General features: G+C 43.7%; 1 protein-coding gene and 1 long non-coding RNA gene across 7 annotated transcripts in view; one reads left to right on the top strand and one right to left on the bottom strand.

Moving 5' to 3' along the window:
* Window positions 1-4,399: 4,399 nt before the first annotated feature.
* LOC146544808 (uncharacterized) overlaps window positions 4,400-16,823 on the bottom strand; it is a 95,862-nt gene continuing 83,438 nt past the window's right edge. For all 6 annotated transcript variants that reach the window (XR_014882746.1, XR_014882741.1, XR_014882742.1 and 3 more), the window contains 2 exons: window positions 7,516-7,659; window positions 4,400-6,429 (listed from right to left, as the gene is read on the bottom strand). This is a non-coding gene — a long non-coding RNA (uncharacterized LOC146544808). The remainder of the gene's footprint in view (window positions 6,430-7,515; window positions 7,660-16,823) is intronic.
* The window catches only part of GPR20 (G protein-coupled receptor 20), a 22,794-nt gene continuing 15,302 nt past the window's right edge, over window positions 9,332-16,823 (top strand). The window contains exon 1 of the mRNA XM_003205317.5: window positions 9,332-9,592. The gene's annotated coding sequence lies outside the window, so the exon portion shown is untranslated. The remainder of the gene's footprint in view (window positions 9,593-16,823) is intronic.

The raw sequence follows: 16,823 nt of genomic DNA, 5'->3' as shown, positions 1-16,823 counted from the left end.
CATCATCAAATCCTGTTCTGGAGCCAGTGAGATGAATTCTCACCAACACAGACAAAGGTTCTGAAGCGAATCAGGACTATGGGTATTACACAGTAAGAGCTGAGTGAGGATTAGCAGGTTTTGTAGCTTAGGTTTGCTGTGGAACCTAGCTGACACAGCTTCTGTAAAGTTCATCTTTATATCCAAAGACCCTTCAAAAGTGAAAGAACTTAAGCCAAAAAAGAGCAAATATCAACCCTATGATGTGACATCTAGTACTTGTCTTTCAGGCAAGAGGGATTTTAAACCAGAGGATATTACATATCGAAAGGATATATCTGGCATGTTCAAAATAGGTCCCCTACCCACGGAAAATGAGAATATCCTGCACTAGACAGAGCTACAGGGAGTGACCAGGAAGGATGTGATGAGTCATCAGTTCTGAGGACATCAGTTCTCAGAGGAAGATTCTTCACAAATAGGACCCAAATCTAATTTCGGTGTCAAAGCCACTGTTTTGCTCTACCTGTGCTAATGCTGTCTGTCCTACAGCATCTACAGTCTCCAGCCATTTGACTACTCAGTAGGTCTCATGCCATTCGATTTAACCCAGTGTAACTAACTGGGGATGGCAGATTTAACATCCCCTATCAGAAGCTACAGGAGATCTATGGCATTAAGAATCAGTCAGCCAAGCAATATTCCCAAAGACATCTCCAATGCTACTAAACGCATATTTAGCACCCTGACAGTGCTTGACCAGCCAAACTGTGTCTGACTGGCTTCTCATAGCCTCAAATACAACTACTCCATTTGATTTGGAGTCCACAGCAACATTTTCATTGATCTCAAAGGAGAGGGCAATAAGTTATAGACTTTGGTGGTAGAGAAGGCACAATTAGGTGATGAGGAAGGGAATGACACAAAAAAAAACAATTTACCCAAATTTCCCCTGAGCCATTGCCATGACCCCCTTCACGTCAGCCTCCTCCTCAAGCATATGGGCTCCCATCCATGAGTGCCATGATCATTGCTTTTGGTACCTGGTGTACAACCCCCAAACACCACCAGCTGTGCAAAAGGTGTGCAAAAGACACATTTGGCTCCAGCCCAGTAACACGAGGCCCCATAAAAAGAGTTCTTTCCCCACTAGCTGTGAATGGATAGAGCTGGTTACTCTTGTAAGGGTGCTAGGCAAGAAGCCATGCCTGTCGGGAAGCCTTCCAGACCTGACTCATCCTCAAGTGATTCTGATTGTTCATTTTAGTACTTTGAAAAATGTTATCAGTCTTCTTGTTTCAGGCCAAAGCAAACTGATGGGTAGGGAAAGAAGGCAACTTGCTCTGCTTTGGCAGAGAAGATGAATTTATCATTGTAAGGCAGAAGAGATGTGTGATTCAGAACTGGATAGTCACTTGCCCTCTGCAGAAATCCACTTTCTATGTGTGATATGAAAGGTTTCACACTTTTCTACAGTGTCTGGCCACTCTGGGAGATGCCTTCGGGCTTCCCAAGCAGCCCAACTCCACAACACAAGGACACCATAGAAAGCAAAGCAAGCACTGAGTCAGGCATTCGCTGCAGTAAATGCACTGGCCACAGCTCAAAACCTGGCCAAAAAAATGGTCAGGAAAGGCTAAATCTCAGTTCCTCCCACCTTCTGCCCCTGTTTGAGGGACAATCCCACTTCTGCACAGATTCTGTGCATCCAGCACATGCTTTTTACACCTGGTTTCACGTTGAAGATTTTCAGGGATCTTCCTTTCTCTGAGAATCTCCAACTTTGTACTGCCATGTCCACATCCTCCTGCCCAGGGAAAGCAGAAAATTCTTCATAATTCCCATTGGTTCTGTAACCTGTTGAGTGCCAGCTAGCTGACTCTTTGGAAACACAAAAGAAACTGCATAACAAAGGATATTTCCTATGGTCTCTGCCTTTCCAAAGGGAAGATGCATTTAGGTATAGCCCAAATTGATATGATTTTACCTACTTTTGATTCTACCACCCACATACCCCATAGATGCTCATCTCTTGGGCAGTAGACTCATCTCTCCACATGGTCATGCATCCAGGAGTTGCCAAAGAGTGACCTTTTGACAGATTCACTTATTAAACTGTCATAGGCAAGGATCATAGGTGTGGTCACAGCACTTTTAAGATCAAGAATATCTTAGAAGGAGATTTAGGAGTTCTGAATGGATAATGAACTGAAACTAAGAACAAAACTGAGCTGAATGTCTCTCCAAATAACCTCTTTCCAAATACTGTGGTGTCAGAGGAACCCTAATTAGAAGAGAGAAGACACAAAACCCAGGTCATGGCAAATACAGTCTAAATGAGAGGACAAGTTCGTCATTAGGGCCCACACAAAGTGGCCTCAAGTAACCTTGGAAGACCCCAGAACCACATGCCAGTTCTGAGAGCAGCACAGAGCATACACACAACTCACATTTGTTCATCAATACTTGATACGGTTTTGCCTCAGAGCTGTGCTGGCAGCCAAAGATAATTTTCAACATAATTTTCTCATTAATCTGTAACCCTCACAGCCCCTGGGTGCATGAAAGCAAAACAACGTGTTGCTGAGGTCTACCCATTTCCCTCCTTTTTACAGTCATTTGTTATTTGCCAAAATCTCCGAAAGCCACCAATAAGAACAAATCAATAACAAGCCTGTAGTCACTTCCAGGAATGAAATGTGTGCCAACTTATAGGAAACTCTTAAAGGAAAGACGTTGGCCTCATTGCTCAAACACACAGAAAGGCTTTATAGAGTGTGGATTGACATGCTTTAAAGTATATCAATAAACTAGCAGTTCCTTAAACATTTTACTGCTTCCTTCTGTGTTAATACATCTTTTTCATGGGCCTGAGGCTGAAGGTAGACTTGATGAGTACCACCAGCTATGTAGGTAGGTGGAGGGGGCATAGCACTTTCTATTTAGAGGGCACCAACCAGGCTTACACCACACAGCTTTATAATAAGCTAGTACAGCAGGACAGCTGGGGATGTTAGAGGTCATGTACACACCAGAAAATAAACATTTTTCTGAGCTAAGGAGAGTAAATCAAGAGACTACATCCTTACCAACAACTGAGTGTAGTTCTGTGGTCATCTTCAGCCCATGTTGCAGCAAGGACCAATTCTGTTTCACTCACTGGGGTGAAATCCCAACATGGGATTAAGAAATGTTCTATTTGTCAAAGACCCTTGCATATCACTTCATTTCCCAGGCAGCCACTCCAGTTTTTGTGCATTGTAAACATGGCAGGAGAAACATGCAGCTGGTCAAGAGGGGAGGATGCAACTATTATAGAATTGTGACCAATACAGATTAAAACAACTGGACCTCCTTCACAGGTGAACAGAGACAGCAAAAGCTATTTCAGAGAGGGCTGACATTTGCCACAGCCCTCTGTTCCCACCCAGCTCTTTTAGCTCAGCTCAAAAGCCAGTGAAAATGGGTTCTGCCAAATTTTCTCTGGGGTATGTAGCCTCCAGTCTGGAGAATGGTCAGCTGGAATAGACGACTTACAAAATCATAGAATCACAAAATAACCAAGGTTGGAAAAGACCTCCAATATCATCGAGTCAACTGTTCATCTATCACCAATATTTCCTCACTAAACCATGTTCCTCAGTACAACATATAAGTGTTTCTTGAACACCTCCAGGGATGGTGACTCAACCACCTCCCTGGGCAGCCCATTCCAGTGTCTTTGATACTACCATCAGAACTTCTTGAGCTTCTCTGTTCATATCTTTATTTGCCCCATGCCAGAGCAGATATGAACAAAAAGCACATTTGAATCTACTTTTAGGCTGTTTTGCATCTTCAGAGGAAACTTCGTATAATTCAGTATCAGGCTTAAAAGTAAATTTATCTCTACAAGCTCATCACTTCCATCTGAATCATAGCACATTAATAGTTTGGCCTATTAATTCAAAAGCTTGACAGACCATTTTAAATGGTATTCAGAGCTAAACCAGAAAGATTTTTTTGCAGTTTTTTTGCAGGCTTTTTGCAGGTTTTTTGCAGGCAGATTTCTGGAACCCTTATCTGGATCTTTAGACAGACCTCGAGTTGGACTTGATTATTCTTTTGGATCTCTTCCTACTTGGGACATTCTTTCATTTAGGTCTTGCCTTTTTTTTTTTTTTAAGAAATAGTTTTGGGAAATTTGTTTATTCAAAATTCTTTAGAAGCCAAACAAAAACTACTAAAAGTCATGTAAATACACATAAAGTTTCATAACAGCTCATATATTCATGTCACAGTACACGATACATAGACTGTAGATCCATATTATCTGGATATCTGGTCCTGCATAAAAGTCGATGTACCCATGTGCAGAACTTCCATCAGTCTCATCAGGAGTAGAATTATCCCCAAAAGATTAACTCCTTTGATTGCATCATTAAAGTTTAAATTGTTTACATTTTTATTCCTCAAAAAGTTGAGATTTACATTGTCTGGGAGTCTACCTAATACTAACAGGTTGACTTAGAACCAATAACGTCCAAACTTTTCTTACATTAGCTCCACTACTTTACATAAAACAACTATTATTTTCTTTCCAAACATCCCAGCTCATTCCAGCCACAAATCTTTGAGTTCGCTTCACTCACAGAGTACACTTGCCAAGGGACAGCAAGGACTCTTTTCAATGAGGGCAGGACTGGTAGGGCTCGAGTCAGTGATGCTGGAAATTAAAAGCAATAGCTATTTTTTCCCTTTTTTCTGTTCTGGGATAAACAAATACCCTAATGTCAAAGTTTAGCATTTATTACATAGCTATCTAGTAAATGCATTTCACCTGTCAAACTCACTCTAACTAGCCAAGATGCAAGTGCATAAATAGCCAGCTTTGCAAGAAAGTGGTGTTCCCATAGTGGACAGCTTATGCTCACTCTTCATCTGAACACCCAACCAGCTGATGTTGGCATTGCTGCTTTACTGTAGGGCACCCATTCCATGGCATTGCAAGGGTGGGAGCCTGTAGTTCCCTCAAGAACCCTACATTCTCTGTTAAAGATTAAACCATGGAAAATTCCAAAGAACCAGATCATCTGCTGTTTGCAAATCAGACTGTTAGTTATAAGTTTACTTCTCTGCCCACTTGAACTAGGACCTATATGAGTTGTCCTGTTGACTAATGGAAAGTTATATGCCTTAAGGGCTCTGAAGGTTGGACCACTGAGCCTTAAAACTGTTGTGCTGTGCCAGTTTATATGAGACACTTCGGGCAGTACAGAATGTTGTTGTTGTTGTTTTATTTTTAATCTTAACTTTAACCAGAATAGAAGAGCAAGATGATGGAAGAAATGTAGCAATGATATTTGAAATGAGCATGGAATTATACACAGGACAGAGCTACCAGAAATAGCTCTGCTTAAATATATATGTATATTAAATAACAGATTTTATTGGTGTTAGAAGGGTGATTTCTCAGAGCTCTGTTTACAGAGACAAGCAAAGCTACAGAGGAAACATGTATTCCTACACGGGAGACCAGGCTCTCCACGATATCTGCTGTTTAAAAAGTGGCACTCATATGTTCAATTGTCAAAAATCTTTTGTAGATCTAAATGAAAAAATCCTAGAGATCTGCTCAGATTGCATGCTCGGGATGTGGCTTTTGTTATTTTGGGCCATGGAAGGGTAAATATGCGGATCAGATGCAATCTGATACTTCATTTGGGCGCTGAGAAAGAGAAAAAATCCAAGTACAAACTGCTGCATGTTCATTTTGTAAGTACAATCCTTGATATGGTTTCACCTTTTTCCTAGGTCCAGGATGCCACCTAAATTTCCACAAAATGTAAAAGGAGGGAAAGAAAAAGCACGTAGGGTAGTGAGCATGGCCTGAGTTCCCTCCATGGTTGCACTAAACTTCCTTTCACAGAGCCTTGATAAATGTAAAGCAAAGTAAGTGGAGCCCCTGAGCACAACCTTCAGATCTGGTGAAAATGCACTGAGAGAAATAATCACAAACCAGCCATTATGCCTTTATGAGCCACTGTTTCCCTTACTGATACACATCAGCTCTGATACACAAAAAGCTGCTTATCACAGAGTGAGGTATGGTGTAGGTTAGGATACCACGGGTGCACTGTGGGAGCTCAAGTGTCATTTGAGCAGCTTTATGGACAGCATCCAAACATCTTCATGGACAAGTTTGTTCACTGTCTGATTCAACTCACCCAGCTTGGGAGAGGGCTGAGATCCTTCTCATCCCATACTAGGGCTCAGTTCAGTTGCTCTCTCAAGACACTGAGTTGGTAACTCAAGACACTGAAGTAGCTCAGAGCCCAACTACACTGACTAGATTTGAAGTGACTGGAGCCAGTCTTTTTCTTTGAGAGCCTGAAGACAACCGGTTATGCCTTGAATCTACCGTGTTTTCACATCTGGTCTGTTCATTAGATCCACCTCAGCATCAAAAGCCTGTGGGTGAGAATCAGAGATCAGGACAACAAAGGGAGCTCAGGTGTTACCACTACCCAATTATCAAGGACTGCCTTGGCTTTTCATTTAATTTCAGAGTTGAATATATGGCTTTTAAGTCCCTTCAGCCAGGCATACTCTGTGTACTGGCTGATAGACCATATTCCCCAGACATCTCTGAGAGCTGTGGCCAGGATGACTCAATTCTCTTTCAACAAAACACCTACAGGATTAGAAGGTCTTCCTGAAGAACCCTTCACAGTCTTCAAAAGCTCTAAAAGACTGAAAAAACATAAAAATCCCTGCCAGGTAGGCAAATGGAGGGTTAATATTCAATCTATCTTGGAGGTTATCACCAAAATGGGACTCCTGCCCAGGAGTGATGGTTTATGGGCATAGCTCCACTGTGAGGATTTCTTCAGAGCTAGTTTGTCTACCTTCTTTTGTTCAGGAAGTCCATGTGTAGTAAAAATCTATAAATAAGCTGATAGGTCTGGAGACAGAATGAAAAACAGCCACTGCAGGATTATTTAATGTATAGACAAACACATGTTCACTTGATCTGCCACGTAAACCTCAACTGTTCAAGTTTATCATTCACTGCCAAAAATGCTATTACAGCAGCTTGAGATTTCAAAGACAGTTTTATTCCTGTTTCTGACTGACCTTTGGATGGATTTTTTAACTTGGAAAAAAAAGAAAAAAATTTATGTGCTCTGAAATGGAGCTTAGAAGGTTTAACACATTTCTAAGTATAGACATGGTGATTTATGAGGACTACTTTTTCTGGTTTTTATAAGACTCTGTCTTTCTTCAGCAACGAACAATGTATTGGTTGTGACAAGAACACCGGGATTCTTTAAGACTTTAATATTATTTATGCTGTACAGTGTGTGATCCAATGGCCAAGAAACAGGACATATTATTCAGCTCTGCCATAGATGTGCTGAACAACTCTCAAGCTTTCCCTTTATGTGTCTCTTATTCTCTGTAGTCATGGTACACCATGGCACAAATTTATTTTCTCACTGTTTTCAAAGAGACCTGTACAACTTAGTCATTCTTGTGGTACCAGCTGATACTTACTTTTCAAAAATCCCTGTTCTCTGCAAGGTCTGACTACTAGTTTCCAAGGGTTGACCAGTCCAACTGCAGTGGTATAACCATATGGTTGAAGCCGTTATGATTGCTGATGCTTGCATTCATCCAGACTAATCCCAGCACCTGTTCCTGAGAGATAACAAGGAATGGTTTGCATCAAGGTATTATGTAGATGGCCAAATAAAAGATGACAGATCAGTTGTGTTAAGACCTGGACAAGTGCATCATAGAAAGGTAATCCAAAAACCAGGAAGACTACAGGGTTAACTGTTGTGGTTGTGCAATGGCATAGAACCAAGCTTCACCCTTACATGTGTCTCTAACATCCAAGTGCTCAAGCATTTGCATCACACCACCCAAGTGAATGAGTATTCATGAGTTTAACAAAAAACCATCAGCATTAAAGGCGTGAAAGCTTTATGTTGGAATTCCTGGAATTTGCTTGGCCACACACAAAAAATCTGGCTCTACTCCCGAGCAGAAAGAAGTCCTAAACATAGGTGTGTTTAATTTGCTGTGAATAATCCAATCGTAGAGATCCTGTTCTTAGGACCAATTTCTGCTGGTATTCTCCAGATTTCTCACAAGCACTGGTGTCATGCATGTCCCACACACACGTCCATGCACATGTCCACTGCACAGAGTGGGAGGAAGGATGTGCTCACCATACATCAAAAATCACAAGGTAAGTCTGAGCAGGATCTCTACAGAAGATGAGTGCTCTCCAAACTTATGAGGATCAGGTGCTTGAATCTGAATACAACAAATATGACATGTACAGTGTAAAATGCTGCTTTGCATGCATATATAGATACATTCAAGTGTACAATCATCTACGACTTAATGGCTCATGAAGCCTACATCTTTAGGGCCATCCTTCGTGATGGTCAAAGTGATTCAAACCTGCACCTCTTCTTCCCTTGGAGATAAACACAGACTTCGCCTGAGCATAGAAAGATGGCTGCTATGTTCATGTGGTATTGTGCAAGGATCAGAGCTCTCTCAGTCCTTCTGACATCCTTCTTTCCCTCTCCCTTGGACCCAGCACAAACAGCTACTGAAGCTGGGAGAAGGCAGGACTTGAACTCCCTGGTACAAGTAATAAACAAGTCTTTGTACAGATGCAGGTTTCATGCCTCCAGCATCCTCTTATCCAGATTATCTACACATAGGTTCAACTTTCTTCTGTCATTCTATCCAAAACATCCCAAACAGGCTCAAGCAGTGGGCCCAGGAGAACTCATGAATTACAACAAAACCAAGTACAAGGTCTTGCACCTGGGTCATGGCAAATTCCACTATCAGTACAAGCTGGGGGATGTAAAGGTGTATGCTGGGCTGCATCAAAAGAAGCATGGCCAGCAGGCCAAAGGAGGTGAACCTGCCTCTCTACTCTGAGCTAGCAAGGCCTCACCTGAAGTAGTGTCCAGATGTGGAGGGCTCAGTACAGGAGAGATGTGGACTTTCTCTCTGAGGATAAGCTGAGAGAGCTGGGACTGTTCAGTCTTTCGATCTCTGAAGCAGTCTATAAGAAGACCAACTCTTCAGCAAGGTCTGCTGTGACAGGACATGGGGAAATTATTTCAACCTAAAGGAGGGGAGATTTAGACTGGATGCCAGGAAACAGGTTTTTACAATAGGGGTGATGACGCCCTGGCACTGGTTGCCCATAGAGGTGGTGGAAGCTTCACCCCTGGAGACATGATCCAGCTGTAGGTGTCCCTATTCATTGCAGGGGAGTTGGACTAGATGGCCTTTAATGGTGCCTTCCAACTCAAATGATTCTATGATTCTATGCCTTCATCACGAAAACTCACCTCCAGTTCATCTTCACTCCTCTCCCTTCCCCACTCCTCCCCTTCACTCTGAAGACATCCTTTGACCAAAACAAGCCGCGGAGGCTAGGAAAGACACTGACGTCAATGTAAAAGTAAACCCAAGAGGTCTGGTTCCTGTATTGCTGTGCTGGGCTGAGTGCTGGAGAGCGAGTGTGCTCTCGCTCAGTCGAGGAATCCGGGAGCAGGCTCTGGGATCAGCAGCTGAGCTTTCTCATCCAAGCTATGTAAGTACCAGCGGGAATGTGCAGAAAGGGGGAGAGGGAGGGAGATTTACCAGCTGCAGCTCAGGAAGGCAGCGTGCTGTAATCCTGGCTGGACTGAGAGTTTGGAGGCATGAAGATTGGGATGGGAGCTCTGGAAAGCTGGGTTGAGAGCAAAGCACATGGGTTTGGGTGCAAGTAGGAACAGGACGAGGAGCATCTCTGGAGCATCTCTTGTGCTGAGTGCTGCGTCTCATCAAGGGAAATGGTGCTTCTCGTTATTGAACTGGTCCATTTGGATGCCAGATTTGTACTGTTGTGAGAATACACACTTGATATGCATAAAGCAGGCTGCAGACAAAACTGTCTGAATGATTCCATATGAAAAACTGAGTATTTCTGGTGTATCTCCATATCCTGACTACCTCTATCAAGCCCAGCAACATATGCATATACATGTTTCAGGTGTCCCTGCATAGAGACAAAGAGCTAGAAACAAAGCCCTTACACTCAGGACATGAAAAAGTGCTCTGAAAGGGCTCAAAATTATTTATGACTGAGAGCTAGGAAGCAGAAAACTTTCATCATGGAAATGGTATAGAAAGCACCCTTACTTTGGCTTCTCTTGAATGGGAAAGCGATTGATGGGTGAGATGGATGAATGGTCAGCAAGCACAGCTGGCTGAGACGTGTCTGCCTGCAGTATATCATAAAGAGAGCATCTCCTGTCATTTACACAAACTATAGTCAGTGGCAGAGTGTGATGAATTAGAAATGCAGCTCTTTGGACTCGTTTCAGCTATGTTTTGGTAACACGAGGTGCTTTCTCTTCTAACATTTCTCATGTGCCAGAACCAATTTCTCTTCTTCAGCAAAAAGCCATTCCTTTTCCTGAAATGGCAGCTCCTTCAGCACAGCTGAAACTTCCCCATTCAGAAGCAAAATGCAGCAGGCATGCAAGTTCAATCCCTATTAATTATGCCTGACAGTCCCAATTGAAAACCACTGGTGCAAATGCCTCTGTCGCCCATGATTAAATGCAAAGGCTGCATCTCAACTCATGATGCAAACCCTTTCCTGAGACAGCAGAAAGCTGGGCAGTCATGGAATAGAGGAGGCAGCAATGCCCACCATCTACATGCACAGCATCCACAGGCACAAGGGAGGGATTGCCTTGGGTGGGAGCCTCTTTACTACGAAATATGCTCTTCTATCTCCTTTGCATTCTGTCAACACACAAATGGGAAAGTAAATCCTATTCTTCCCCCTCTCTTCCTATAAGGATATGAGGCCAGTTAAAGTATTAATTAATTAATAATTTCAGCACATTTTGCTTAGCTCCATTTAAGCCTCCTTTGCCTTCTCCACAGTGTGTTGAGATAAAAAAAAACAGAGAGAGCTATCTCTTCCCTCCCCTGCGTGCACCCTACAAGTCTTCCTTCCCTTGTTTTGAAAAAGGAGGTAAAGGCCAAGGAAGGAATTGTACATGAAACACCTCTCATGGCATGTTCTCCCACAAGCAGCTCAAGCAGAATGGGGGAGGCTGCTGAGCAGAGCAATAAATCCCACCCTGCGCACATACAGTGCTTTTGTGGTTCTACTCCCTGCTATGCACATGAGGATGTGCCCTGAGATGATGCAATTCGTGCAGGGCTGTCCTCCCACTATATGCCCCTTCATGGGGAAAGATCCGATCCTGTACTCCAGCTTGTCAGAAGGGACTTTGGCTATCTGTGTTTTAATGAGCTGGAGACACATAAACAGGGATTTTTATCAGGCAGGTACTCAGCACATTAGGAGAAATCTCACCCTTTAAAGGAGATGTGAGTCCCTGCATCTAAAAATGAAAACAGCCAAATTCCTGAGCCCTTGTTAAACCAGGAGGCAAAACTTCCTCATGGGAGCATCGCAAACACACAAAGTGCATACTGCTTGGACTTTGCTTTACACCATGTACTGCCATAGGAGGTTTCTATGCATGCCCAGTGAGGTATAAAAGGAGGTGAAACCATTTATCACCTCAATGTGTATCTCAATAAATATCCTTTAACATCTAGGGCAAAATCTATAGACCCCCCTGAGGAACACCTGCTGCTTCTTAGCAAGCCCTCCTGTAAATATTGTAAACATTATAAGGATCTTGCCACCTCTTTGTGCTTTCTCATTCAACTCCCTTCCATTTTTCACACCTGTGTTTTAATTTATAGCACTTAACTCAAAATAACCAAGGATTCCCATGAGAAAATCCTATTCACTGGTTAGTAGAGAAACTCTTCCCTTCCAGTAGGTCACAGCAGAGTCCAGCCAAGATTGATCAAAGCCAAAGGTGGAATAAATTGGGCTGACATGAAAGGTGAATAATGGAAACTGGAAGATGAAGCTGTGGGTGAGCTGATCTGTGACACCCAAAGAAAAGATGTCAACTGTTGGGATGACATTAACCAGGGACACTGCCGTTAAATCTCATCATGATATTTACTGAGATCAATATGCCATTTGTATCTAGACACAGAGGAACTGGATTTTTTATTACTTCTTACACATAATCCATAAAAGATGTGCAACTCATCTATCAAAGTCTCAAAAGTGCCATCAGAGCCATTATCACACAACAGAAAGGATGATGACTTTGTCCCCTTTTCTTCACAGCTCCAGCTGCCTGCTGTATAAATATCTGCAAGAAAAAAAAATGGGGCTCTATGAAATGCCCCTAAAGCTAACAAGCTGGAGTATGGCTCTTGTTGACAGCACCCCATCAACTGTATGTGCTGAGGTTGTCAGCTCTGTGATGGGGATGGTGGGAATCCATCACAGATCTCAGAGGTCTTTTCCAACCTTTATGATTCTATGATTCTCTCTGGGACGCCCACAGAGATGGATTAGGGTCTGTTTTGGGGGCTGCCCCATAGAGAAACCATCACAAATAGGCTTTGGCCTTGGGGATGGGGATGCTGTGAGGGTTTGCTGAAGTTCTCTGATTCATCCAGAGCATCTACAAATACCTCTATCTGAGTACCTTGTTCATAGAACCCTAGAATCATAGAATCATTAAGACTGGAAAAGAACTGTAAGAGCATATTGCCCAACCATCAGTTCAACACCACCATGACACAAGTAGGCATTAGCAAGGTTAAACAACACAGAGCTCTGAGCATGCAGATCCCATACAGAGACCACAGCAAGTGTTTGGAGCCCATCAGGGTCCTCTTGGAGCAATGATCCCAGAAGGACATAGCAAAATGGGCACCTGGGCACAGCAGGAGGGGACACTAAAGTCCTCATCAGGCAGGATGCAGAGGGAAATCTGGGAGGTCACACAGAGTTGCAATCCCTCAGCTGGCAGGCTGTCTCTTTTTGCCTTGGTTGAATATGCCAAGCAATTTATCTGCAGGAAAAATCCAGGCTGTCAAGGCATGTTACACTGTCTACAGCAAACAGTTATGTGGATAAATTGATTGTCATTAGAGTGATGAAGCAGCACAGCAAACAAGCTATCAGGAACAAGGCAGGCCATTCTTCACACAGCAGGCTCAAGGCTTCCCTCAGCCTTGATAAAATATAAAGAAAATCATCTCCAGGCTGCACTGGGGTTCGAGACAGACTTGTGAGAGCTCAAAGAAGTTGGCAAGGGATAGAGATTTCTAATAGGCTTATAACTCCACATCTGTGCAGGGTAAGCTGAACAGACTCTTGCAAGGCTGGGTCATAAGACCTTCATTATAGAATGCATTAGGTTGGAAGGGACCTAAAAGATCATCTGGCATCCACAACTTCTCTTGGTCATGGTGGAAGGTTGCACAGGGCAGGTTTGCACAAAACAAGAATGCATAAAGAAACATGCTGTCCCCAAGATACTCCTTCTTCTACCACTCACAAATAAGTTCAGCATTGCTGGAAGAGAATCACAGAATCATAGAAACATAGAATTATCCCAAGTTGGAAGGGACTTCATCATCTAACTCAAAGAAGTGAGTATGCTTTGCATATCTCAGCCACACAGATTGAGGTCACTGAATTGTCAGAGCCTGCAGCCACGTGAAGGAAGTGCAGAGCTCACTCTGACCAGCAGCCACCCCAGAGGATGCCCAGGACTGAAATAGCAAGCATCAGACATCAGGAGCCACTTGCTGTTGGGACAGGGAGAGGAAGGGGAGCAGTGCTGCCTCTGGCCCCTGCTAGATTAGGGCTGTCTCGTACCAGGGCTGCTTGCCTCCCACTCACTGCAGTACTAAATTCACCCAAAGAATCAGAGCTACTAGGACACCAGCAGCAATAAATCCCAAATGTATGATTCCTTGTGAGCTGCTTACCTAGGAAAGTGCATGATTATTCTACACGTGCTGATTTATTAATATACTAAGGATGGCTCGAGCCACTTGTTCTTGCCCAAGGGAGCTCTGCTCTGGAGCTCAGCATCTTGACTCACAGTGTTGGGACTGATATATGGCTGGCTGCGATCAGATGGCATATCTAAAAATACAGAGCCTGCAGTCTATTTTTCTTGGAAAATGGAAAGACACCCATAGAAGCAGAGCCCAGTTTAGCAACCAAAGTAGGCTGGATTTTTTATTTTAAAGAAGCCAGTGGAATTCGCTCAAAGGAAGGTGGATTGTATTACAGCCATGGGATTAAACTCTGCCTCCAGCACTGTGAGGTGATTCCTACAGCTACCTAGACTTCTGCTGTCCTCTAAGGAAAGCTGCCCTAGGAGACACAAGCAGTAGCTGTCATAGAATCATGGAATCATAGAATCATAGAATGGCTGAGGATGCACTCGATCCCATCACCTATGTCACTGATAAAGATGTTAAAGAGTACTGATCCCAAGACAAACATCTGAGGGAACACCACTCATGACTGACCTCCATCTGGGCATAGACTCATTGACCACAACCCTCTGGCTGAAGCAATCCAACCAATTCCTTAGAGTAGTCCACTCTTCAAATCCATCTCTCTCCGATTTAGAGATAAGGATGTGGTGTCAGATCAGGTCAAAGACCTTGCACAAGCCCAGGTAGATGACATCAGTTTGATCCTGACCCAAGGAGATCTCTATGTTTGGACCATCAGGATCTGGGAGAGTCATTGAGTACATATCCATATTAATGAACTAAGCCTAATCCCTAGGAGCAGTACTTGCCTGCAGCAATGGAACCTCTAATTCCTAACTGCTGAAAACACAAAGAAAAACACTCCCTGCAAAATAACAAAAATGAGAAAATGTACCAGTTCCTTCCAGAGGCAGCAATTTTAAGAATTACTTGTACCCAGGCAGCAGAAACATGGCTGTTTTTTGTCGGTTTTTTTTTCTGGGTTTTTTGTTTGTTGGTTGGTTTTTTGTTGTTTTGTTTTGTTTTGTTTTGTTTCCAAATGGGGCTCCTTCCTTTCTTCATGTTTCTATAGAGTTTTTCATCACTGTGGAATTTCCTATGATAATCTGCCAGATTTATGCTGCCCTGTTCCAGATCAGAGCATCGCTGAGCTCTGTGTACATCTAACAAAAGCCAGCCCTGCCGTGAGCCTTCACAATCTCTACAAACCAGGCAAACAAAGGGGATGGGAGAGAAGGATTAGCATGCTCAGTTTGCAGAGAGAGAGCAGAGAGGCTATGTGATTTTCTCTAAACCCTTTTGAGGAACATGGAGCCAAAAAGCAGATTTTCTGAGTTGGCAACCTTCCTCATGGTTGCTGTGACTCTGTATGGCATCAGGGTGTGGGTAAGGCTACATCTTGCTTGTATGGCAAAGAATCCCAGTGTTGAACAGATGGTCCTGGAAGCATCTCACTGCTCTTTGCCAGGTCTGCTAAATCAGAGCAGGTGGAGGTAGCAGATTGGTCCCCTAAGGTCCCTGCTGCTTGCTTGCTATGTGTCTATGAATGTCCTTTCTGTCCTCAGTACCCAACAGCCTCATCTTGTGCTCACAAAATCACAGAATCACAGTATGGTTAAAATTGGAAGGGAACTCTAAGTCCATGCGGTCCAACCCCTGCTCAAGCAGGGACACCTTCAGAAGGGTGCCCAGGACCATGTCCAGGTAGCTTTTGGAAATCTTCAATGATGCAAACCCCACAGCTCCCATTCCTGTGTTCAATTTGAGGTTTTCTGGTTCAGCCCTACCACGCTGTGCTTCTCATCACTTCAAACACAAGAGTTGAGCACTGAGAGGTACTCAGGGGCAGCCCTCAAGTTACATCCCAGTGCAGGTATCCCTGATTTCCTACTGATTCCTGCTGGGAAAAAGCCACTCCATAAGCCCAACCTTCTCAAGCACATGTGCCTGAGAAATGCCAAAGCCCTGGCTGCCTGTGTAGCATTCCCCTCCAAGCACCAACATGCCTGTGTACCCAGTGACAAACAAATCCAGCAGGAATTACTTTGCTGGGAATGGGGTAAGGTTGTGATGCTGGACATCGTGTTCTTGGCAATTAGACTTTGAAAAAAATAGCTGGAAGAAAAAAATTTTAAAAAGCAAGAAGTGGCTGCTGGTCAGAGGTGGGCTAGGGAGACACAAAGGTAGGAGAGGCACACTGTAAGGGATCCCAACTGGGTTGGATAGCAAGGGTTTGTTGAGACATGACATGCCTTGCTGAGCTGCCAAAGGGTCTCTCCAGCTCATTTTGTTGATTGAGGATCCATGCAGGAAACCTCACTGGTGTGAACAGGGGAGAGAAATGCAGGGGGAGGCAATGGTCAGAAAAGTCAATTCCTAAAAATGCAGCAGGCAGGCAGGAAACTGGCTCTCGCACTCTTTCTCTCTCATGCCTGACTCACCCAACAAGTGGTTCCTCTGAGAACCACTTGTCCTTCCCTGTTCCTCATCAAACAGACAAATCACAGCTGGATCCCATCAGCAGGAACCCCCCATATGGCAACTGTCTGATCTCCCTCCCTGCCTAAAGACGCAAATGGGAGCCTGTTCAGTGGCAGGGCCATGGATAATGGTCCCTCTGACCTTTGCAATTCTCTGCAGATGGTAAGTGGGTTCTGGGAAGTGGCTGGGATTTTGGAGTAGTGCCTTGGCATGGGAAACTGACTGCTCTTTGCTGAGCCTCTCGTGTCAGGTAGGTACAGCTGCCCTTACAAACTGTGATTATAGGGGCAGCTGGGTCGTTTTTATAGTTCAACACAGTCTCTGTTTCTCATGCTGAGAGTCATACTATTAGCCCTGCGATGCTGAGCATGGCCAGGGGAAGCAGTTGGATGCTTGCTTTCTTTGGGCAGAAGATGGTTGTATTTTCTGCTCCTTTTGTGCTT

The sequence above is a fragment of the Meleagris gallopavo genome, chromosome 3 (genome assembly GCF_905368555.1).
Source record: "Meleagris gallopavo chromosome 3, MGAL_WU_HG_1.1, whole genome shotgun sequence".
NCBI lineage: Eukaryota > Metazoa > Chordata > Aves > Galliformes > Phasianidae > Meleagris > Meleagris gallopavo.
The sequence above is the reverse complement of the archived record's forward strand: the minus strand, read 5'-3'. Positions and strand labels throughout refer to the sequence as shown.